We start from the raw sequence: 25,996 nt of genomic DNA, 5'->3' as shown, positions 1-25,996 counted from the left end.
AGCAAACTTGTGAGAGCATGAGAAATTAACCAAAATTGAATCACATCATTGTAAGTCAGCACTTGAGGACAAAGGTGTAAGAATGATCACTTCCACCAATGTGTCAGTAAAACAAAAGATTTGGATACTTTTTCTTCGTGGACAAGCAGGATATGTCAACCAAACAAGAAGGCAGTATCATCTGGCAACACTAACATAGAAAAATTATTGCATAGCTTTAGAAAAACCTAGAAGACTTTAAAAAAATCTATACGAGACTTCCTGTGCAACTGACACCGTATAGACCCCCTCAGGCTTTTTTGTGTCTGAACCCGAATGGACATGTTTTCGGCTAATTTTATAGTTTGTAATATTTTCATGTTTTTTGCTGGCACTGGGCCTTATTGGTCATCCTACTATTTCCCTAGATAGATTTTTCAACAATTTTGTATTTTTGTTGTTTTTGATGCCTGTTGCAGAGCCCCAAAGATTTTCATCATTCATCTGGTGAGGTTTCTTAGCTATTCCCTATTCCCATTTTTGTCAAGATTTCATTGGGGTTTTTTTTTTTGTATCATAACTTTTATTTTCTCACATCAGGAGCAGACAAGACAAATATTGGTGCAGATCACCATCCAGATATTGTAGTCATTAAGGCTCTTCTGCTTTTCCAAGTTTCATTTGAGTACACCACAATTGAAGTTCACAAGGGCTCTGCTGGACATGACTGGCCAAGGACTATCTCCTTGATAACAAAGTCCAAGACATTTTGACTGCAGCAGGGAAAGTAATTCTCAGCAGACATCAGCCTGGTCCATGTGAGAATGCTAGGCCCTCATCACTGCAGTTGGTTCATTGTATTTATGTGGCATGTCACATATGAAATGAGCCTAAGGGTGGATCTTGAAATGTCAGTGAGCTTAGGTCACACAGACTATTATGGTGGCTTCACCATTTTAAGTTTGACCAAGGTGGTCGTCTTCACAATTCCCTTGCATCAAATTATGCTCACTGTGGATGCTTCCAAACTGAATTGGAGGCTCACCTACAGGACCCTTAGTCCCTCCAAGATAAATCCATTTCATTTTTACCTGAGCAATGAGGGCATTTGTGAATGTTTTAAAGACCTTCAGAAATCGGGTAGTTGAAACAATTTTTTTTTGTGCCAGCAGACTATCAGGTAGTCATATTCTAACTGAACAGACAGGGAGGAACAAGACCCCATTGCTTGTTGCGGGACTCTGTTGATACAGGAAATTGGGTGTTTTCTCATAGTATAAATTAAAAGGAACACATACCTCACAGGAAGACAAATGTCCTGGCTAACGTTCAGTTGTCACTGTTAGACTTTGCATGAGAGATTACTGGATCAGGATGTGTCTGCTGAAGATGAATCTGAATAGGAAGGTAGCAGTCTTCTGCTCCAGTAGGAGATCAGAAGACAAACTAGTAGCATGGAGGACAGATACTGTGTACTTATTCTCTAGTATCCCCTGTAGCCAAATCTTGGTAAAACTCAGAGATAGAGAAACTCTGATTCTCATAGCATTATTTTGCCTGAGATAAATGTGGAATCCTCTTCTCTTGGAGATGCTCATCAATAAATTCATTTGACTGGGATGTTCAAGCCTAGCCAATGAGAACCAAGAGTTGTTGCTCTGTCTCAATGTCTGCTGTCTATAATAAGGATCCTTGGTCTCTGCCTCTAGTTCTTCTAATCCCTTGGAAGGGGCCGACTATGAGGTTGTATGGTGTTAAATGGATAATGTTTACCATCTGCTGTGAGGGCAAATCTCTAAATCCTCTTTGTTACAGACAAAAACTACTTGAATGCCTTCTTCAGCAGAGTATATTCTTAAAAATCAACTTCAGGGTTCACTTTAATGCAGTTGGTGCTTGTCACCACCTTGTAGATGGGAACCTGGATGTGTTACAGCCTATAGTTGTAAGGTTTATTTTGGGGGGGGGGGGGGGGGGGGCTTAATTTAATTGAAGTCTCTCCTGCAGTATTTTGGGATATCAGCATTGCTATAATCCAACTGATGAAAGCACTTTTCAAGCTTCTATATTCTTGTGAGATGAAGCATTCAGGCATGGTTCTACAGTTTACAGGGTGGGGGAGGGGGGAGACGGCAAATGCCCCCCAAAACACCCCTGCAGCAGTTGCCTCACTTTGCATTTTGTAGCTAATGTAGTAATGTCAGTGACATGAGTTTGACAAGCTGGCACCTGCCAGCAGGAAGACCCTCATGATATGCTGTAGGGGGAAGAAAATCCTGTTGCAGCACAAGATGAGTCCCACACCCTGCCAGCAGGAAGAAAACGGGGGGTGATACCAGATGATGTGCCAGTGGGATTCCCACAACCTGCTGGCAAGAAGACAACATGGTGGTGGGTGGAGTGAATGAAAAGGGAGAGAAAGGAAGGGGATGAATAGGATAGGGAAGGAGCTGAGTGAGTGACAGGGGAGGGAAGGCAAGGAGGGTGAGAGTTGGAAGAGGGGCATGAAAGGAAAATGTTTTTTGTTTTTGCTGTAATTCACATTGCTCATAACTTTTGGGTTTGTGGAATATAAATATTAAATAAACTAGGAAAATGTGGGTAATAGGGAGCAAAGCTGTATGTGGAGTTGTGAGTGTAAGAGTGCAGGGCCAGTGAAAGCACAGAGTGCCACAGTAAAGCAGTGGACAACATGGAGGAGTGCAAGAGGCACCTAATCTGCTTGGCCTATTAAGCATTTGACACTCCAGCCAGAACTTCAACTGTGGCCACTGGGACTTGCAGACTATCTTGGTTAAGAGCCAGCAGTCTAAGGGAAGATATACATGATTGGCTTGCAGATGTTCCTTGTATGGGAGTCAGCTTATTTGGAGAAAGTCATCTGTGCTAAGCAGTGACATTACCCACTTATGTGGCTGGTTTGTCCTACTGTTCATGGAGAACACTCCTTACAGGTAAACAGTTTTGCTTTATGCATATCCACCAATCCCTTCGATTGCAAGCACAATCCAGAAAGTGGTTTGAGATCAAGCAGAAGGTAATCCTCATTGTTCCAGCATGGCTGATTTAGATGTGGTTTCCCTACCTTGTCAATGCAGCCTCTGATCCCATTAGGAATCTGTCATGATGCAAGAGGGAGGCAAACTCTACCATCTGAATCTGTCATCTCTGGCTCTCCTGGTATGGATTTTGAGTGCATGGTAGTTTCCTTCTTCCTCCTTCCAAAGGAGGTGGTGGATGTCTTGATTTTGGCCAAGAAGCTTTCAACTAGAAAGCCCTACTGTTTCAAATGGAAGATGCTTTTGTCAAGGTATAAGGTTGGCTTCCTGGATCTGTTTGCCTGCAGCCTAAAGGACTTGCTTCAATACCTGTCCTCCATTTCTTTTTTTGAGACTTAGTACATCCTTGGCGAAAATACATATCAATGTCATTTCTGTGTACCATCAGCAGGTAGAGGGAGCTCCAATCCCCATTCATCCAATTGTATCCAAATTCATGAAGAGTTTGTAGCATTCTAAGCCTCCAGTCTCCAAACATCTTGTGCCTTGAGATCATAATGTAGTCTGAGCTCAGTTTATGAAGTCTCTATTTGAACTTCTGGAGTTAGCTACTTTGAAGTTCCTAATGTGGAAGGTGCAGATTTTGGTAGCTGTTACGTCTGCTCATTGTGTCATTGAATTACAAGTATTGATCTCATTCAATATACCTCCAGTTCTTGCACAACAGAGTGATCCTGTGTATTCAACCTAAGTTTCTTCGAAAAGCAGTGCCAACTTTTCACATCAGTTAAGCAATTATTCTACTGACCTTCTTTCTAAGGCTGCATGAATATAAAAGTGAAAAGGCTTTTAATTCCTTGAACTGCAAGAGAGCCTTGGCTACAGTTTGAGATACTTGGCCTCCTTGTTAGGTTTCTCAGCCATTTGTATCCTTTGATTCCAATTGATTGAGAATAGTAGTTATAAAGAGAATGCTGTCAAATTGCTTAGCGGACTGTATTGCACACTGGTAGGCACTGGCTGACTTAGAGTTAGGTCTCTGACAGAGTACATCAAGAGAGAGTCATAGTGGCTTCAGTGGCTCATCTAAGGGCATTTCATCTGAAGTTACCTGTAAAGCTGTGACTTGGTGATTATGGAAACTTGTACACAGATGATCACTGTCTGGATAACTTGTTAAGAGGTGACAGTAGTTTTGGTCAAGCAGTTTTGTGCAGCCTGTTCACCCAATAGTCCACTCTCCACTGGTCGCGCCAGGTTGCTTATTCAGTAATTGTTCCGATGTGCAACCCTCCGCTTGGGACACCTCACACATTATGGCTTATCTGTAAACATGGTTCTTGGTTGATAATAGGATGACCTAGCCATGCTTATTCCCCCACTGCCTCCCTAGGGATTCCACTACTTGCTAAAGTTGAGCTCTGTTTAAAAAAAAAAAAAAGAACAAAAAAAAAACTGAGGCAGTGTATACAGTGGAACCACTGTGCATGATCAGTAAAACATTTGTTGAGCTAGAAAGATGGGTTCATTTGGCAATATTGGATATCATCACCCCACACATATTGGCTGATTTATCCTGTTGATTACAGAGAGCCCTGTTTATAGATCAGCAAATTTGCTTTCCTGAAAAGGAAAAAGTTCGATGGTTTCCTTGGGCATCTTGATTTCACTTGTTGAAAGAGGCCTGGCTGTGCTTTTTAGATCTAAAGGATGCTTACACCCATGTAGCGATATTTCCAGCTCATAGAAAATCTCATTTGTAGTAGAGAATTGTCATCTCCAGTATCGCATGCTGCCTTTGGCCTACTGTCAGCACCACGTATCTTCACAAATGTCTCTCAGAGGTGGAAGTGCATCTGTGCAAGTTAGAGATGCATTTGTTCCCTTACTGATGATTGGTTAGTCAAGATCACATGTCAGGCAAGAAGTAAAGAATTAATCTGCAGAACCATCTTGGTGTTGGTGTCACTACGATTTGTCAACTACCCTAAGTCCCACTTGAGCCCATCATCTGAATTGGAATTTATAGTAACACTATTAGACACGACTCAGGCAAGAGCCTTCCTCCCACAGCAGAAAGAGCAATTTTATTAAAGGAAAAGTTGCAAAAGACAATGGATAAAGTTCTTTGTTTGGCCAAGCCATAGCACATAAATACTTAAGTAGCAGCATCTTAAAACAATTGAAGGATGAAGTTGAAAAAGAAAGAAATGTAGATAGAAACCTTAAGGCAGAAAAGACCACCACAATAAAGCTATCAGGGACCAGAGCAAAACAGGTCGGGAAGAAGGAAAAATGAGGCATCCAAACAAGGACCACCAGAGCAGGGGTGCTCGAGCAGCCAGAGGGGGATGGGGGAGGCATCTGATGGGATGTCCTGGGGGCTAGGGTTAAGTTGTCAGGATGATTAAATTACAGAAGCTGCGAGGATATTATGAAAACAGGACAAGCACAAAAATAATACATTTAAAGGGAACCTAAAGCAGTTCACTAGGGAATTGGGGAAGAACATTAGCGCAATTAAAACACCACCAGGAAAAGAAGCAGCAGAACAGTCTTGGAGAAGTTTGTATGAGGATCCTGTAGAGAAAAACAGAAAATCAGGTTGTCCAGTTTATAGGAGAATATAGAACAGGCAAATATCAAAACTATGGAATGGCCTGAAGTTACAATTGAGTTGGAAGCCAGATTAAGATGATTCCCAAATTAGAAGTGTCCTGGCCCTGATGGAGTGCCCATTAGATTCATGTTGCCTGCCTTCAGCCAAAGTTGTTCTCCATTTCAGCTTTGCAGCTGAGCTTGGGTTTGTCCTTCCACAGCTGGCTGCCCCATAATACTATAGCCTCATCTGACATAGTCTCCAGCTAACTATTTCTCCTACTATTAGTGAGGCTCAGGAACATAAGAACATAAGAAATTGCCATGCTAGGTCAGACCAAGGGTCCATCAAGCCCAGCATCCTGTTTCCAATAGAGGCCAAACCTGGCAATTACCTAAACACTAAGAAGATCCCATGCTATTGATGCAATTAATAGCAGTGGCTATTCCCTAAGTAAACTTGTTTAATAGCAATTAATGGGCTTCTCCCCCAAGAACTTATCCAAACCTTTTTTGAACCCAGATACACTAACTGCACTAACCACATCCTCTGGCAACAAATTCCAGAGCTTAATTGTGTGTTGAGTGAAATAAATTTTTTTTGATTAGTCTTAAATGTGCTACTTGCTAATTTCATGGAATGTCCCCCAGTCCTTCTATTATTTGAAAGTGTAAATAACAGATTCACATCTACTCATTCAAGACCTCTCATGATTTTAAAGACCTCTATCATATCCCCTCAGCCGTCTCTTCTCCAAGCTGAACAGCCCTAACCTCTAAAGCCTTTCCTCATAGGGGAACTGTTCCATCCCCTTTATCATTTTGGTTGCCCTTCTCTGTACCTTCTCCATCGCAACTATATCTTTTTTGAGATGCAGCGACCAGAACAGTATTCAAGGTGCGGTCTCACCATGGAGCGATAGAGGCATTATCACATTTTCCGTATTATTAACCATTCCCTTCCTAATAATTCCTAACAATCTGTTTGCTTTTTTGACTGCTTCAGCACACTGAGCCGACTTTTTTAAAGTATTATCCACTATGATGCCTAGATCTTTTTCCTGGGTGGTAGCTCCTAATATGGAACCTAACATCGTGTAACTACAGCAAGGATTATTTTTCCCTATATGCAACACCTTGCACTTGTCCACATTAAATTTCATCTGCCATTTCGATGCCTAATCTTCCAGTCTTGCAAGGTCCTCCTGTAATGTATCACAATCCGCTTGTGATTTAACAACTCTGAATAATTTTGTATCATCTGCAAATTTGATAACCCCATTCGTCGTATTCCTTTCCAGCTCATACTTAGAGAGAGAGATAGAGAGAGAGAGAGATATAAGCACCGGTCCAAGTACAGATCCCTGAGGCACTCCACTGTTTACCCCTTTCCACTGAGAGAATTGTCCATTTAATCCTACTCTTTGTTTGCTGTCTTTTAACCAGTTTGTAATCCTCGAAAGGACATCACCTCCTATCCCATGACTTTTTAGTTTTCTTAGAAGCCTCTCATGAGGGACTTTGTCAAACGCCTTCTGAAAATCCAAATACACTACATCTACCGGTTCACCTTTATCCACATGTTTATTAACCCCTTAAAAAAAATGAAGCAGATTTGTTAGGCAAGACTTCCCTTGGGTAAATCCATGTTGACTATGTTCCATTAAACCATGTCTTTCTATATGCTCTATAGTTTTCTTATTGGTTTTTTTTGGGTAGGGGGGGGAGAAAGGGCACATTAAAAAAAAAAAAAACAAAAACAAAAAAACCCCAAGCCCACCCCAACCCTTCAAATTTAATTAATTACACCCCCCCCCCCACCCCCTCCAAAGACTTACCGAAAGTCCCTGGTGGTCCAGCGGGTCCCGGGAGCGATCTCCCCCTCTTGGGCCATCGGCTGCCACTAATCAAGATGGCGCCAATAGCACGGGCCATCCATTGCTCCTACCATGTGACAGAGGCCGGCCAAAGGCACAGATAGCCCCTGTCACACGGTAAGGGCAAAGGGCCACCGGCGCCATTTTGTTTACTGGCAGCCAACTGCCCAAGAGCTGGAGATCGCTCCTGAGACTCTATCTGGACCAGCAGGTACTTTTGGCAAGTTTTATGAGGGTGGGGGAGTTGTAATTAATTAAATTTGAAGGGTTGGGGGTGTGTTTGTTTTTTTTTTTGTGCAGGGCAGCTGAAAAAAAAAAATCTGCCCGAACTGCGGAAAACGAAATTTCCAGCGGTGGGCCGATAACAAAGGCCGAACCAAAAGTTTCGGCCGAATCACATCTCTAATATTGATGGAGGAACAGCAACAGCTCTAAAGAGAAGCAGGTACAGGGATAACTAGAGGCTCCAGATACTTCTTGCCAACTACCTCTTCCATATATTCTTTCTTTCTTCTTCACTTTTATTATCCCAGGACAAGCAGGATGCTAGTCCTCACATAAGGGTGACGTCACTGACGGAGCCCTATTCCGGAAAACTTTTTGTCAAAGTTTCTAGAAACTTTTGACTGGCATCCTGAGCCTACTGAGCATGCACAGCATGCCATGATCCCTCGAGCCACAGGGGTCTCCCTTCAGTCTTTTTTCCACAAAGCCATTAGCCTTGCTGTTATAGGAGTCCTGTGTGGTGAATTTTCACTACATAAAAAAGTTTATAAAACTCGGAAAAACTTTAGAGCACCGTAGGGGTCTCCCTTTTTTCCATCGTCGGTAAGTCTTTAAATTTTTCCGGGTGGTTCCGTTACTGCTAAACCGTGTCAGAAGGTCATTGACGGCTGTCCGACCTTCGTTATGGCTACGGGTTTCAAGAAGTGCCCGAATTGTTCCCGCACCATGTCCATCACGGGACCCACACATAGAGTGTGTATTTTGCTTCGGCGAGGGACATGACGTTTCGATGTGCCAAGATGACGCCGAAAGGTAGAAGACTGCACATGGAGAAAATGGAACATTTATTCCATCTCCAACTAATGCCATTGACATCAATTTCCACACAGTCGTCTCTGGCTGGAGCGATCAGGAAGGTTGTCCTTAAAACAAAACATAGACTGGATGAAGCAGGTGATTGGCCATCACCGACCCCTTCAAAATCATTGATAAAGTCTACATCTGTCATCGAGAAAGTCGTCTAACATTGGCAGAAACATAGTCATCGACACCGAAGGCCTCACGATCCTGAATTGGATCCGATAACCGGAGTTCCATCGAGTCTCGAATCAGCTCCAAAGAAACCTCGGAGAGAGGACTCTCCATGTCCACCGAGGCCTTTGACTCCTAGGCGATCCCCACCGATATTTGTGCCGGGAACCGTACCTCCACAGGGCCCTGCGGAGGTACCGGTATCGCCTTCGCTGCCTCCCCCCGTAGCTGCTCTGGTTTCACCAGCTATGAGGGCGGAACTGGACGGTTACATCCACCAGGCAGTTCAAGAAACACTCCGTGATATGCCTCTGATGCCAGCACCAATCACGACTTTGCCATTGATGCCTGCACCATCGCCAGTACCGGTTCCACTTCCGTCACCAGTGCCCATTCATATTTCATCGCCGGTTTCACTCCAACCCATACCGATGTCGGATATGTCCTTTTTCGCACCAATTTTAGCGAAATTGGATACCCTCATCGGTACCATCCCAGTACAACCACCAGATGTACCAATGCCAAGACCGTTGGAAGAAGAAATAGTGAAGGAAGTACCGATGCCTGAACCTATTCCAGGTCCATCGGGAATCCCACGTCCACGCCCATCGTTTTCTCCACTATTTCCATCGAAGTCACTGGAGAAACCATCGATGCCGTCTTCCATCTCTTCCTATTCCATCGACAACTCTTTGTCCACGTTCACCAGACACTTGGGAGGATCCAAATACTGACTCTTCCTCAGAGGAAGTTCTTTCAGAACTTTCTCCTCCAGAGGAAAGAAGGAAATCCCCTCCAGAGGACCGACCTTTTTCAAATTTCATCAAGGATATGGCTGACACCATCCCTTTTCAGCTGGAATCTGAAGAGGATACTAGATTAAAAAAAAAAACTCTGGAGGTATTACAATTTGTGGACCCACCTAAAGAAGTCCTGGCGATTCTAGTTCACGAAGTCCTAGTTGATTACAACACAGGCTATGGGAGCATCTCTGCACCATACCACCGGTGAATAAAAGAACTGATGCTACATATCTAGTCCAACATATCCCAGGCTTCCAAAAAACTTAACTATCCCATCAATCGGTAGTAGTTGTCAGCTCAAAATAGGTAAAAAAGAATAAAGCCTCATTCATCCAATCCTCCTGGAAAAGACAATAGGTTTTTGGACACCATAGGCAGGAAAATGTTTCAGGGGTCCATGTTAGTTTCCAGAATTGCGTCCTACCAATTATATATGACGCAGTATCAGCGTAATTTGTGGAAACAAATTCAGGAACTCTCAGAATCTCTTCCCCAGCAATTCCAAGATTCCTTTAGTAGTATCATCCATAAGGGTCTGGAGGCTGGGAAACACGAAGTTCGTGCAGCTTACGATAGGTTCGAGGCCTCCTCTAGAATGTCTGCTACTGGCATAAGTGCCCGCAGATGGGCCTGGCTCAAGGCCTCCGATCTGAGACCAGAAGTACAGGAGAAACTTGCAGGGGACAATCTCTCTGGAGATAAAGTAAAAGAGGCAGTTTCCCAGCTGAAGGAACATTCGGAAACCTTGCAACAGCTCTCCTCTGCTCCTCAGGAGTCTCAAACATTTTCACAAAGACTCCCAAGGAAAGATTCAAAACAGCCATATTATAGGCCATGGCGGTACTATCCACCTCCTGCCCGTGGAAGGTCATCTAGACCAGCACAAAGACCGCAGACCCGACAACCAAGAGCACCTAGAGCTCAACCCCCTCCGCAAACAGGCCCAACTTCAGGATTTTGAAATCTCACCGGGGAGCAGAAGCCTACCTGCCAATCCGACCCCAAATTTGCCAGTAGGAGGACGGATCACTTTCTTCCAGCACAATTGGTCGCACATCACCACAGACCAATGGGTACTCTCGATAACATCTCAAGGGTACCACCTGGACTTTCTCATTGTACCAAACGATACTCTACCCACTTCGTCTTGGACAGTAAACAGTCAATCCACACTCTTACAAAAGGAATTATCCACCCTTCTGAGAGCCAGGGCCGTGGAACCAGTTCCCCGGCCTCAGCAGGGCAGAGGATTCTACTCCCGTTATTTCCTCATTCCAAAGAAAATAGGAGGCCTACGTCCCGTATTGGACCTCCAGAAACTCAACAAATACCTGAAAAAGAAAAATTTAGGATGGTGTCATTGGGCACCATGCTACCTCTACTTCAAAAAGGAGATTGGCTCTGTTCTCTGGATCTTCAAGATGCTTACGCTCACATTCCAATATTCCCTCCTCATCGCATGTATCTGCGATTCCTAGTAGGAAGTCAACATTTCCAATACAAGGTGCTACCATTCGGTTTTGCCTCAGCACCTCGAGTGTTCACAAAGTGCCTGACAGTGGCAGCTGCCCACTTGCACAAGGAAGGTGTGCATGTGTTTCATTACCTGGACAATTGGCTCATCAGAAGCTAATCAAGACAAGGAGCTCTCAACTCTCTCAAGCTCACAATAACTCTACTCCATTCGTTGGGTTTCCTCATCAACTACCAGAAATCCCACTTCATACCATCTCACCTGTTAAAATTTATCGGAGCAGAATTAAACGCTATAATGTCAAAAGCTTTCCTTCCAAAAGACCGCGCACAGACACTCGCCTCGTTAGCAGGCTCTCTCCGCGCACGCACTCAAATAACAGCTCATCAGTGCCTCACTCTTTTAGGTCACATGGCCTCCATAGTTCACGTCACTCCTATGGCCAGATTAGCCATGAAAGTCACTCAATGGACACTCAGAAACCAGTGGATACAAGCCATTCAACCACTGTCTTATCCAGTTAAGTAACTCAGCAACTACGGTCCTCGCTCCTATGGTGGACAAACATGGACAACTTGCTCACAGGCCTGCCTTTCCAACAACCGGTTACGCAAATGACATTAACTACAGATACATCCACCTTCGGGTGGGGAGCACACATTGGTCATCTGCAGACTCAAGGTACTTGGACAAAACTCAAAGCTACATTTCACATAAATTTCGTAGAGCTTCGAGCTATACGTTATGCGCTGCATGCGTTCAAGGACTGCCTTTCCCACAAGACTGTTTTGATACAAACAGACAACACAGTAGCCGTGTGGTACATAAACAAACAGGGAGGTACGGGCTTGTATCTCCTTTGTCAAGAAGCAGCACAGATTTGGAACTGGGCTCTAACACACTCAATGTTTCTCCGGGCCACTTATCTGGCAGGCATTCACAACATGGTGGCGGATCACCTCAGTTGTCAATTCAAACCTCACGAGTGGTCTCTGGATTCAGAAGTGGCGACCAAGATCTTTCAAAGTTGGGGCCAACCAACAGTAGACCTCTTTGCATCACAACTGAATTACAAAGTGGATAATTTTTGCTCCCTGTACAAGCAGAGAAACTGCTTACCCAGTGATGCCTTTGCTTGCCACTGGAACTCAGGTCTTCTATACGCATATCCTCCGATACTGCTAATAACCAAAACCCTAGTGAAGCTACAACAGGACAAAAGGGTCCATGATACTCATAGCCCCATATTGGCCTCGACAAGTATGGTTTCCAATACTCCTCGACCTCTCGATCAGAGACCCAATTTGCCTGGACACAGCACCCACGCCCATAACTCAGGATCAGGGCAGGTTGCATCACAATTCAGTTGTGATGCAAAGACCGTAGTTGCTGAGTTACTTAACTGGATAAGACAGTGGTTGAATGGCTTGTATCCACTGGTTTCTGAGTGTCCATTGAGTGACTTTCATGGCTAATCTGGCCATAGGAGTGACGTGAACTATGGAGGCCATGTGACCTAAAAGAGTGAGGCACTCTTTCAATCCTTCAATCCCTATCCCTTCAATCCCTATCCCTCACAGCATGGATGTTGAAAGCTTGATTCTACAACCTCTCAATCTTTCAACTAATGTCTTTCAAGTGCTTGTAGCTTCATGTAAACCCTCCACAAGAAAGAACTATCGTGCTAAATGGAAACAGTTTACACGTGGTGCACACAAAACAGTGTCAACCCTTTTTCCTGCACTACATCATCTTTATTAGACTATCTCAGACTCTGGTCTCCAGACCTCATCTGTAAGAGTACATTTAAGTGCAATCTCAGCTTATCACAATACTGTCGGAGATGCACCAATATCAGTGCAGCCCCTCGTTAGTAGGTTTATGAGAGGTTTAATTCAACTTAAACCTCCACACCGACCACCGGTCACGGAATGGGACCTTAATGTAGTCTTAACTAGGCTCATGCGTTCTCCTTTTGAACCCATGGATTCCTGTGATGTTAAATTTCTCACTTGGAAGACTATCTTCTTACTAGCCATCACATCTGCTAGAAGGGTTAGCGACTTACAAGCACTTGTCACATACTCACCCTACACAAAATTACTACATGACCGAGTGGTACTCCGTACACACCCAACATTTCTCCCCAAGGTAGTTACGGAATTCCACTTGAATCAATCCATCATCTTGCCTACTTTCTTCCCCAAACCGCGCTCTCACCAAGGAGAGAGGGCTTTACACACCTTGGACTGTAAACGTGCGCTTGCGTACTACTTAGATCGCACTACGGCCCATAGGAAATCCACCCAGCTCTTTTCTTTTGATCAAAACAAACCTGGAAAAGCGGTGTGCAAGCAAACTCCATCTAATTGGCTTGCAGATTATATACAATTTTGTTATGAAAAAGCAGGCCTTCCTCTCCAGGGGCGAGTAAAGGCTCACTCAGTAAGAGCAATGTCAACTTCAGTAGCACACTATCGTTCAGTGCCAATAACTGACTTATGTAAATCTGCAACATGGAGTTCTCTTTACACCTTTGCGGCTCACTACTGTCTCGACAAGGAAGGACGACAAGATTCAGCCTATGGACAATCTGTCTTAAAGAACTTGTTTCCAGCATAATCCAACTCCTTCCACATCCAACCTTTCATGATTTCAGGCTGCCTCATTTTTCCCAACAGTACACCAGTTGTGCCTGTTGCACAAGTTGTACACTGTTGGTCTAATACAAAGATGACTCGGCCTGTAGCTTGCTAATCACCCATATGTGAGGACTAGCATCCTGCTTGTTCTGGGATAAAGCAAAACTGCTTTTCTTGTAATAGGTGTTATCCCAGGACAGCAGGATGTAGTCCTCATGAAACCCACCCGCCACGTTTTGTTTTATTTTTGGCTAACGCTCATTGCTACAAATGAGTCTGAAGGGAGACCCCTGTGGCTCGAGGGATCATGGCATGCTGGGCATGCTCAGTAGGCTCAGGATGTCAGTCAAAAGTTTCTAGAAACTTTGACAGAAAGTTTTCCAGGATAGGGCTCAGTCAGTGACATCACCCATATGTGAGGACTACATCCTGCTGTCCTGGGATAACACCTATAACAAAGCAAGCAATTTTGCTTTTCTTTTATGTTAACTAAGAGGGGAGGGGAGCACACCAATAATTTCCTCAACTACAAGTTTGTCACTATTGCTATTTTTTTATTTTTATTTTAAAGATCTGTGATGGTTCAGGGAGTTTTATTTTGGGAAGACTTTGACTTCCCTAAGTCTCTTATTTGCACCAACTGTGGCCACCTTGGGATTAAATGAGACATTCGACATGAATGACCCAGCACTTCTTGTCTTCCCAGCTGACTCCACACTGGGGCATATCATGTTAGTTGAACAAATCATATCTGAGTTAAATGCGCTGTGAGTCGCTGGGAGAAGCATATTCAACTCCAGTGACAGTGATTCATTGGATACAGGTGATAGCTGAACGGCCTCCAGTGGAAGTGTACACAGCTTTCTCCATAAGCAGGGCTGAATTAGCCATGAAACATTCATGACATCTGGTGCCGAAGGTACCCATCTCTCCAAGCTCGGTGAGTTTACTGAGCATGTGTGGTGGTTGCCTCGCGTATGCTGCCTCACGAGCCCCTCAGTCTGAGTTTTGTCTGAGCTTCCTTACATACGTGCAAACCAGTTTTTCTGCATTTTTAATATAACTTTCTGGCTTGTTGCAATTTTTTCCACTGCTTTGTCAGCCCTATTTTAAGTGCCACCCTAAAAAAAAAATTTTGCTCTGAGTTGTCTTCCAGGATATCTGGAGAGAGGCCCAAGAAGAAGCCAATCATCAGTGGCTTCGTCTTATATCTCGAGCACCAGATCACTGATGGCCATGACATCTATTACAAGAGTTTGGGCCCTGACTGTGACATGAAGACTGCTACAATTGGGGTAGGACATTTCTCATGGGCCTGGAAACTGCAGGGCACTCGATGGCACTAGTGAATTATAGGAGCTGCTCCTCCTCTTGAAGCAAGGCCTCCTTCCATCACAGTTCTGCACTGAAAACTCCCCTTACTGCTGCAACTTGTAGGCTCAGGAAAAGCACAGAGGTGCTTGGCACCAGAAGAAAGCGAGATCATTGGCACCTAAATGGGGCTCATTCCCGAGGTGGAGTTCCTCGGAGCCAAAGAGAGAGAAACAGTATGGCGTCATGACTGGGGAGGGGGGATGGTCCCCTTTGCTGCCATTCTTGTTGGCACTATACCTCAACATCTCATCTTTCATGGCACAGAAGGATCCCATGATGCCAGAACCCGTTTTCTTCCCAGATCCCCATGCTTCCAGAATGCTGTTGGTAGCTTTTATTTGGAGCGTACATTTCACGATGCTGTCTCTGCAGAGACTTGAAATGGTAGCACAGATTCCTTCCATTATACCTATGGTATTGATGAAGACTGCATCAGATGTACTACCAACATGCATTTCCGAGTTTCAATAGCAGAGCAAAACTAATATGGAGTGACTCGGAGGTCCCCCTCCTCCTTTCATTTGATCCAAGCTCTTTTACAGCAGAAAAAAAATCTTATTTGGGTCTCTAGTAAAGATGTCTCTTCTCCAACTTTAGCCCAAGGACCAAATCACAGAGTTGGTGAATTTCTTTGCTTCCCTGGCTCCAGAAGACAGGCGAGGTGAACTATCCAAAATGGGCAAGGAATTCCCTTAATCAGGGGCTCCTATTAGTTCCACTCCACAACAGAACACTACACATGAGTTCCTGGCCATGGGGTTAGCCCTCAAAGGGCAGGTAAGCCTTAATATGTGGTTGGGGAGTCCTGCCTTGAGATGGGGACAATGAGGGAGATTTGGCTTGGTCGGCATCTCTCAGGAAAATATCTCCTATGAGGTGACCAGTTTCCACCCTGGTCGCCCTCTTCATCAGTGGGTTATGGATCAGTGTTTCCACTTCACCCGGATCAGAGGAAGGTTCAACAAGTATTCTGCTGAATTCCTTTCCGGAATTACTGTAGCACTCATTACTTGAGGACCTCTCCTATTTCACGTTCCTAGATATATTGACAAAGTGTTTTAATATTAAGGTCAAGAAGGAAGAGGATCCAAGAACAGAGGTTTTCAACCTTCTGCAGATCCTAGAGCGCCCGGAAAATTCGGCAGCAACCCAGTACACAGACTGCTCCAGTATTTCTAGTCCAGCATGTGGCAGAATTCCACCTTGTCTGCTATTGGCCAGGAAGTTAGATTTAAAATAAGGTTTTAGTGTGCTACAACTCTCATGCCATTCAATAGTGGTGGAGTCATCTCTCAAAAGGACAGAGAAAACTAGGGAGACTTCTAACACCCTGCTGAGTAAAGACCCAAAGCTACTAGACACCTTTGGGAAGAAGGTTTTCCAATGTTCCACACCAGCTATATGTGGTGCAGTATTTACATAAAGGTATTAAGAAGATGAAGCCCCCTATGTAGTCCTTAAATCCTGAGCATGTTGCAGTGCGTAAGACTTTGAGGGCGCTGAAAAGTGCGAAAGACAGTTGGCCCGCTTGGTCTATGAAGCTTTCGACTCCGTGGCAAGGATGTGAGCAGCCGTCATTGGGGCCCATAGGCTGGCTTGATTGCAGTGGTTTGAGAGAAGTCGTCCATGGCCGGATTGCATATGTCCCTTGTCTATTGGACAGTTGTTTGGGGATAGAGTCAAGGAGACTATAGAACAGATTAGGGAGCACAGGCTGCTATCCAGTCTTTATTATCAGGAGGAGGTGATCAGTTTCTGGTTCCCAATACTTCTCTTATAGGTATGCATGTTTTGAGATGCCTCTTCGTCTTACTGGTCCTCAGTCCGCTTCTCGTTTGTGGTAGCTGTAGCTTTCTGACAGTGGGCAGTAAAAGCAGTTGAAAGTTAGACTCAGTTTTTAACATATCAGTCTTGAAGGGAGAGTACAATCTTTTCTCTGAATAGGAGAAAGCCACCAATGATCACTGGGCAATGAAAATTGTGGCATGTGGTTACCATTTGTGTTTCTCCCACCTATCTTTGACCCAAGTCAGTCTGTTGGCACGTCTTCATTTGGATGTATAATGGCTTCTTCAGCAGAGAGAGAGCAAGTTCCTCCTTAGGAACGTCAGGGATTTTACTCCCATTACTTCCTTATTCCCAAGAAAACTGTGGACTGAGGCCTGTTTTGGATTTACAATAACTGAACAAACTTCTAATGCAGGAGAAGTTAAAGATGAACTCCTACACACAATTCTTCCATTCATTCAACTGGGCAATTGGATGTGCATCCTGGGTCTCAAGGACACCTATGCTTATGTCCTGATTCATCATTCGCATTGGAGATACCTCAGGTTTATAGTGGATGGGGACTCACCATTATTATAAAGCCCTTCCTTTCACCCTTTCTGTAGCTGTGGGATTTCTGGACTCCCTGGAGAAAACTATTCAGTTTCTTTAGTCCCTGCATTTTTCTTTTTAACTTTGCCAAATCAAGCCTTTCTCCTATCGAGATGATTCAGTTTGGTCCTCCCTAATGAAAGGCTGTAGTGTTAGAGGCTTGTAAAGCCCCTCCTGCAGTAGGCTCAAACTCCAGCAAGATCAGTCCTAGTTGTCGTGGGACACATGCGATGGGACTTCTAGTGTTTATAGGATTAGCTGCAACCCCCCACCTCCTAAAAAGAAAAACAAACAAAAAATAAAATGGGTATCGGCTAGAATGAAGACATCTCTTTGGAGGTGGATTTTGGATATGGGTTTTCCCCTGTGGGAGCCTCCTGATCAAGTGATTTTGTCCACAGGTGCCTTCACCAGATAGTGGGGAGCTGGTACCAGGTATGGCTTGAACCTAAGGGACATGGTTCTATAGTTGAGTTATCTTTAGATCAGTCTCTTAGAGCTATGTGCCATCCGGTATGTTGAAAGCTTTCTCACCTTTCTAGTGGAAAAAAGAATATTTATTCAGTCAGTTTGTCATGTTCTACATGAAAAAGCAAGGGGAACAGGCTCCTTTGCCAAGAAAGGGCTATCCACGACGGAGCTAATATGCGAGTGACATGCCTTCCATGATCCTAAAATAGAAACATAGACATGACGGCAGAAAAAGACCAAATGGCCTATCCAGTCTGACCTGCAAGCTCCCACACTTATTTTCCCATACTTATGTTTCACAGACCACCAAGTTCAGGGCCCTTGTTGGTAACTGTTTGATTCAAATTTTCTGCCACCCCCTGCCTTTGATGCAGAGAGTAATGTTGGAGTTGAATCAAAGGTGAATCATAAGACTTAATGGTTAAGGGTAGTAACTGCCGTATCAAGCAACTTACCCCGATGCTTGTTTACCCAGACTGCACAGATCAATGCCTTGTTGGATGTCTGAATGTAAATACTCTTTTACACATTTCCCCCTGCTGTTGAAGCAGAGAACAATGCTGTATATGCATTCAAAGTGAAGTATCAGGCTTAATTGGTTTAAGGTAGTAACTGCCGCAATAAGCAAGCTACCCCCATTTATTTATTTATTTAAAAATTGCTTGTATGCCGCCTTTACAAAAGTAATATTTGATCAAAACGGTTAACAGAAACAAACATAATTTGTAAAATAAATAATATAAGCGATTAAAATAATAAAACCACAAAAAGACAATAAATATCATATACATACCAAAAACTTGACATAAGTGCCATATTATGACCGCATGTTCATAATGAATATGTAATTTAAAAACAAACAAGGAAGGAAGGGAACATAAAAAGGAGGGAACAAAGGATAGGAATAACTCATTCATAATAGATTGTGTCAAGGCAATACTGAATTTAATCTTTTGTCAAATGTTGAAAGGCTTTTTGGAATAAGTGAGTTTTTAAAGCTTTCTTAAAGTCTTGTGTATGTGATATGAGACTGATATATTCAGGTAGAGAATTCCAGAAGAATGGAGCTGCCATAGAAAAGGCTCTTTTCAGAGTTAACTCTAGCCTAGCAATACGAGCAAAGGGTAAATCTAATACATTTTTTGTAAGTGATCTGAGATGTCTAACTGGTTTTATATATCCAGAGAGTAGTGCAGAGCCATGTAGATTGTGGATTATGAATTAGGGAATGAATAATTGTGAGGATTATATAAAGTATTCTAAATTTAACAGGAAGCCAATGAAAGGAATAAAGTATAGTTGTGTAGTTCAGTCCTTGTTGGTTGTTGTCTGAATGCAAATTCCCTTTTCCACATTTACACTTGCTGTTGAAGCAGAGAGCAATGTTGGAGTTGCATTAACCATGTGAAGGCTTATTGAATAAGGGTATTAATCACTAGGTAGTAGCCACCATTCCAGCAATCCACCCCCATAGCTCTTCTCTTCATTCCCATCCTCTAGCCTTTATGGATCCACAGTGTTTATCCCATGCCCCTTTGAAATCCTTCACAGTTTGTCTTCACCATTTCCTCCGGAAGGGCATTCCAGGCATCCACCACCCTCTCCGTGAAGAAATACTTCCTGACATTGGTTCTGAGTCTTCCTCCCTGGAGTTTCAAATCGTGACCCCTAGTTCTACTGATTTTTTTTTCCAACGGAAAAAGTTTGTTGTTGACCATGGATCATTAAAACCTTTCAAGTATCTGGAAGTCTGTATCATATCACTCCTGCTCCTCCTCTCCTCCAAGATATACATATTTAGGTTCTTCAGTCTCTCCTCATAAGTCATTTTATGAAGACCATCCACCTTTTTGGTCCCCCTTCTCTGGACTGCCTCCATCTTGTCTCTGTCTCTTCGGAGATACGGTCTCCAGAACTGAACACAGTACTCCAGGTGAGGCCTCACCAAGGCCCTGAACAAGGGGAGCATCACTTCCTTTCTCTTACCAAGATATTCCTCTTTCTATGCAGCCCAGCATTCTTCTGGCTTTAGCTTTCGCCCTGTCACATTGTTTTGCCAACTTCAGATCATTAGGCACTATCACCCCAAGGTCTCTCTCCTGCTTTGTGCACATCAGCCCTTCACCCCCAATCAAATACAGTTCTTTTGGATATCCACACCCCATATGCATGACTCTGCGCTTCTTGGCATTGAATCTCAGCTACGGTATCTTCGACCACTCTTCTAGCTTCCTTAAATCCCGTCTCGTTCTCTCCACTCCTTCCGGCATGTCCATTCTGTTGCAGATCTTAGTATCATCCACAAAAAGACAAACCTTACCTTCTATCCCGTCCGCAATGTTGCTCACAAAGATATTGAACATTACGGGTCCCAACACTGATCCTTGCAGCACTCTGTTTAACACTGCTCTCTCTTCAGAGTAAGTTACATTTACCATCACACATTGTCTTCTGTCCATCAACCAGTTTGCAATCCAAGCCACCACCTTGGCACTCACTCCTAAGCTTCTCATTTTTTTCACAAGCCTCCTGTGTGGGATCATATCAAAAGCTTTGCTGAAATCCAAGTAGATGACATCGAGTGCTCTTCCTCGATCCATTTCCCTAGTCACCCAATCAAAAAAGTCAATCAGATTTGTCTGACAGGACCTTCCCCTGGTGAGTCCATTCTGCCTTTGGTCCAGCAATTCTTCTGACCTTAGATATTTCACTATTCTTTCTTTCAGCAGCAACTCTTACTTTTCCCACCACTGATGGTGAGGCTAACCGGCCTGTAGTTTCCAGCCTCTCTACTCCCACTCTTGTGAAGCAGGACCACCATCGCTCTTCTCCAATCACTCTGCACCATGCCTGTTTCTAGGGATTTGTTGAACAGGTCACGCAGCGGACCCGCCAGCACATCTCTAAGCTCCCTCAGTATCCTGGGATGGACCTCATCAGGCCCCATGGCTTTGTCCACTTTCAATTTTCCTAGCTCTTCCCATACATTCTCTTCTGTAAATGGAGTTTCATCTACTCTACTCCCCCTCCAGTTTCTTGTTAACTAGCGCTGGTCCTTCTCCAGGGTCCTCTTTAGTGAACACTGAACTGAAGTAATATTTCTGCCATTTCTTTGTCTCTCTCCACACATTGATCCTTTTCACCATTCAATTTCACTATACCACTTTGGACTTTTCTCCTTTCTCTGATGTATCTGAAAAATGTTTTGTCACCTCGCTTTACCTCTTTGGCAATCCTTTCTTCCGTTTGACTTTTAGCTTTCTTGATTACTTTCTTCATCACCCTCAGTTCCACCAGATATTCTTCCTTGTGATCCTCCCTTTTATTTTATCAGCCACCTCCTTTGAGAACCAGTAGGTTTCGTTTTTCTCTTGCTGTTCTTTACTTTTCTAACATATAGATTAGTTGCCTTGGTAATTGCTCCTTTTAGTTTGCCTTGGTAATTGCTCCTTTTAGTTTGGCTCCTTTTAGTTTGGTTCCACATCTCTCATGTTCTCCCAGCCTTCTAGTTCTTCCTCCAGGTACTTCCCCCATTTCAACAAAGTCTGTGTTTTTGAATTGCAAAAGTCAGGTCTTCGTGCGACTTCTCAATATCTTATTTGATCACTGGTGCTGAGTGGGCACCCACCTGGACATTAGACATTATCTCCGTTACTGAGCACTAACTTGAGTATAGCTGCTTCCTTCGTGGGTTCCATTACCATTTGTTTGAACAGTGCCCTTTGCAGGGCATCCACTATCCCTCTACTACTGTTAGATTCTGCAGAATGGATTCCCCAGTCTACATCTGGCAGATTAAAATCTCCAACAATCTCTACTTCTCCCTTCTTTCCCATCTTTTGGATATCTTCAACCAGATCTGTCAAGTTCTTCCATTTGATTTGGAGACCTGTAAACCACTCCAATAAAAATGGATGCCCCATCTTTTTTTAGGATGGCCCATAATGCTGCTTCTTTGCCCCATCTTCCTTGCAGCTCTGATGCTTGGATATCGTTTTTGACATTAAGAGCCTCTCTGCCCCATTTCTGTCCTTTAAGTTATAGCCTGGTATGGCATTATCCCAATCGTGGTCGCAGATATGGCAGCTGAGATTCAATGCCAAGAAGTGCAGAGTCAAGCATTTGGGGTGTGAAAATCCGAAAGAACTGAATTCGATGGGGTGGTGAAGGGCTGATGTGCAAGGAGCAGGAGAGAAACCTTGGGGTGATTGTTTTGCCGACTTCAGATTGTTAGACACTGTGGCAAGGCAATAGCTAAAGCCAGAAGAATGCTGGGTTGCATAGAGAGGAATATCGAGTAAGAAAAGGGAAGTGATATCCCCTTGTACAGGTCCTTGGTGAGGCCTCACCTGGAGTACTGTGCTTAGTTCTGGAGACCATATCTCCGAAGGGACAGAGACAGGATGGAGGCAGTCCAGAGAAGGGCGACCAAAAAGGTGGATGGTCTTCATCGAATGACTCATGAGGAGAGATTGAAGAATCTAAATATGTACACCCTGGAGGAAAGTAGGAGCAGGGGGATATGATACAGACTTTCAGATCCTTGAAAGGTTTTAATGATCCAAACTCAATGACAAAACTTTTCCATTGGAAACAAAATCAGCAGAACCATGGGTCACGATTTAAAACTCCAGGGAGGAAGACTCAGAACCAATGTCAGGAAGTATTTCTTCACGGAGAGGGTGGATGCCTGGAGCACCCTTCTGGAGGAAGTGGTGAAGACTAAAACTGTGAAGGATTTCAAAGGGGCATGGGATAAACACTGTGGATCCATAAAGTCTAGAGGATGTGAATGAAGAGAAGAGGCATGGGGGGTGACTTGCAGGAATGACAGCTACTAACCTGGAGATTAATACCCTTATTCACTAAACATACACACGGTTAATAAGAACATAAGAAAATGCCATACTGGGTCCATCAAGCCCAGCATCCTGTTTCCAACAGTGGCCAATCCAGGCCATAAGAACCTGGCAAGTACCCAAAACCTGTCTATTCCATGTTACCATTGCTAATGGCAGTGGCTATTCTCTAAGTGAACTTAATAACAGGTAATGGACTTCTCCTCCAAGAACTTATCCAATCCTTTTTTAAACACAGCTATACTAACTGCACTAACCACATCCTCTGGCAACAAATTCCAGTGTTTAATTGTGCGTTGAGTAAAAAAGAACTTTCTCCGATTAGTTTTAAATGTGCCCCATGCTAACTTCATGGAGTGCCCCCTAGTCTTTCTACAGTCCGAAAGAGTAAATAACCAATTCACATCTACCCGTTCTAGACCTCTCATGATTTTAAACATCTCTATCATATCCCCCCCTCAGCCGTCTCTTCTCCAAGCTGAAAAGTCCTAACCTCTTTAGTCTTTCCTCATAGGGGAGCTGTTCCATTCCCCTTATCATTTTGGTAGCCCTTCTCTGTACCTTCTCCATCGCAATTATATCTTTTTTTGAGATGCGGCGACCAGGATTGTACACAGTATTCAAGGTGCGGTCTCACCATGGAGCGATACAGAGGCATTTTGACATTTTCCGTTTTATTTGCCATTCCCTTTCTAATAATTCCCAACATTCTGTTTGCTTTTTTGACTGCCGCAGCACACTGAACAGACTATTTCAATGTGTTATCCACTATGACGCCTAGATCTCTTTCTTGGGTTGTAGCACCTAATATGGAACCCAACATTGTGTAATTATAGCATGGGTTATTTTTCCCTATATGCATCACCTTGCACTTATCCACATTAAATTTCATCTGCCATTTCGATGACAATTTTCCAGTCTCACAAGGTCTTCCTGCAATTTATCACAATCTGCTTGTGATTTAACTACTCTGAACAATTTTGTGTCATCTGCATATTTGATTCTCACTCGTATTTCTTTCCAGATCATTTATAAATATATTGAAAAGTAAGGGCCCCAATACAGATCCCTGAGTCACTCCACTGTTCACTCCCTTCCACTGAGAAAATTGTCCATTTAATCCTACTCTGTTTCCTGTCTTTTAGCCAGTTTGCAATCCACGAAAGGACATCGCCACCTATCCCATGATTTTCTACTTTTCCTAGAAGCCTCTCATGAGGAACTTTGTCAAACGCCTTCTGAAAATCCAAGTATACTAGATCTACCGGTTCACCTTTATCCACATGTTTATTAACTCCTTCAAAAAAGTGAAGCAGATTTGTGAGGCAAGACTTGCCCTGGGTAAAGCCATGCTGACTTTGTTCCATTAAACCAGTGGTTCTCAACCCTGTCCTGGGGACCCCACCAGCCAGTCGGGTTTTCAGGATACCCACAATGAATATGCATGAGAGAAAATGTTGTATGGAGGCAGTGCATGCATATTCATTGTGGATATCTTGAAAACCCGACTGGCTGGTGGGGTGCCCAGGACCTGGTTGAGAACCACTGCATTAAACCATGTCTTTCTATATGTTCTGTGATTTTGATGTTTAGAACACTTCCCACTATTTTTCCTGGCTCTGAAGTCAGGCTAACCGGTCTGTAGTTTCCCGGATCGCCCCTGGAGCCCTTTTTAAATATTGGGGTTACATTTGCTATCCTCCAGTCTTCAGGTACAATGGATGATTTTAATGATAGGTTACAAATTTTTACTAATAGGTCTGAAATTTCATTTTTTAGTTCCTTCAGAACTCTGGGGTGTATACCATCCGGTCCAGGTGATTTACTACTCTTCAGTTTATCAATCAGGCCTATCACATCTTCTAGGTTCACCGTGATTTGATTCAGTCCTTCTGAATAATTACCCATGAAAACCTTCTCCATTACGGGTACCTCCCCAACATCCTCTTCAGTAAACACCGAAGCAAAGAAATCATTTAATCTTTCCGCGATGGCCTTATTTTCTCTATGTGCCAACATTGCTCTATGCTTCAACTGCAAGAGGAAATGTGGAAAAAAGGATTTACATTCACAGAAAAGCGGGGGAGTGGCTTGCTTGTTGCAACGTTACTACCCCAAACCAAATAAGACTGATACATCACTTTTAATGCACATCCAGCAGAGCTCTCTGCTTCAATGGCAGGGTTATGAAGAAAATAGGATTTCCTAGCGTGTAGCCAGATGGACTCAGAACAAGTGGGGTATAGTGTGCTCGTGCTAGCAGTTGGAGACGGATCTGACGTCAGCACGGGTACATATACCCCCACAGGAAGTGAAGCAACTCAGTAATTTCCGTCTCCAAAGCAGTTTGGAGCTCCTGCACGCTCGCTGAGCGTGTTTTCCAAATCTACTTTCTACTTTTGACTTCTAAATTCCTGAGAAGATACCGATGAACCCTGCACTCCTGCGGTGATACCCTTGGGTCCCTCCCCCAGTTGAGTTTCCCGAGGTGATTTCCGCGATCCCTCTGAGGTCTAGACCTCAGTCCGGTGGCCGAATCGCGGCAGGGATCTAGCCCCCGAGCGAGAAGAGCTCGGGCCTGGCTGAGAGGCACCTCGGTCCCGGCGTGGACTTAGCCCCGAGCGAGATGAGTTCGGCGGCTTAGAGGCAGCGGGTGCACCTCCTCGAGCGCGGCGGTGAAGGTATTTCCCCTCTCCCCCCGCAGCCGGAGACCGCCCGGGTTACAGCCGGGAAGCGCTGAGGATCAGGTAAGGCGTACATCTCTTACTTTTGGTCTCCGAGGTGCGAGGATGAGCGGCGTTGCCGGTAGGCGACACACCGTGGAGGTTGCCATTTTGTCTGCCTTGCTAAGGTATTGAGCGCCCACAGATAGGCGCCTGTGGATAGGCGCACAACGCAGCATATACATTACTAAGCCTATGTTATTGAGCGCATATTGTATATTATAGAGCGCATAGTGCTGAACGCATATTCTTGACCGCGTATTGTATATTTGAGCGCATATTGCTGAACGCATATTCTTGGGCGCATATTGTATATTATAGAGCGCATAGTGCTGAACACATATTCTTGGGCGCATATTGTACATTATTGATCGCATATTGCTGTACGCATATTATTCAGGGCATATTTTTGGCATACCGTATAAGCCGGCGCCCTGCATTCGCAAGACTCTATGGAACACTTGAACGCCCCGGCGTTTCCAGAGGCGGCACCTCCTGATTCCGGCGTGAAAGCTCTTGGCCTGTGCTCAGCGTGCCAGCTTAGAATCACGCAGAGCGAGA

The 25,996-nt window shown here is 44.1% G+C and overlaps 1 protein-coding gene across 2 annotated transcripts in view; it reads left to right on the top strand.

The window, feature by feature from the left end:
- The window catches only part of LCOR (ligand dependent nuclear receptor corepressor), a 459,578-nt gene that overhangs the window by 260,194 nt on the left and 173,388 nt on the right, over positions 1-25,996 (top strand). The window lies entirely within an intron of this gene.

The sequence above is a fragment of the Rhinatrema bivittatum genome, chromosome 7 (genome assembly GCF_901001135.1).
Source record: "Rhinatrema bivittatum chromosome 7, aRhiBiv1.1, whole genome shotgun sequence".
Lineage (NCBI taxonomy): Eukaryota > Metazoa > Chordata > Amphibia > Gymnophiona > Rhinatrematidae > Rhinatrema > Rhinatrema bivittatum.
This window is presented reverse-complemented; position numbering and strand designations above follow the sequence as displayed.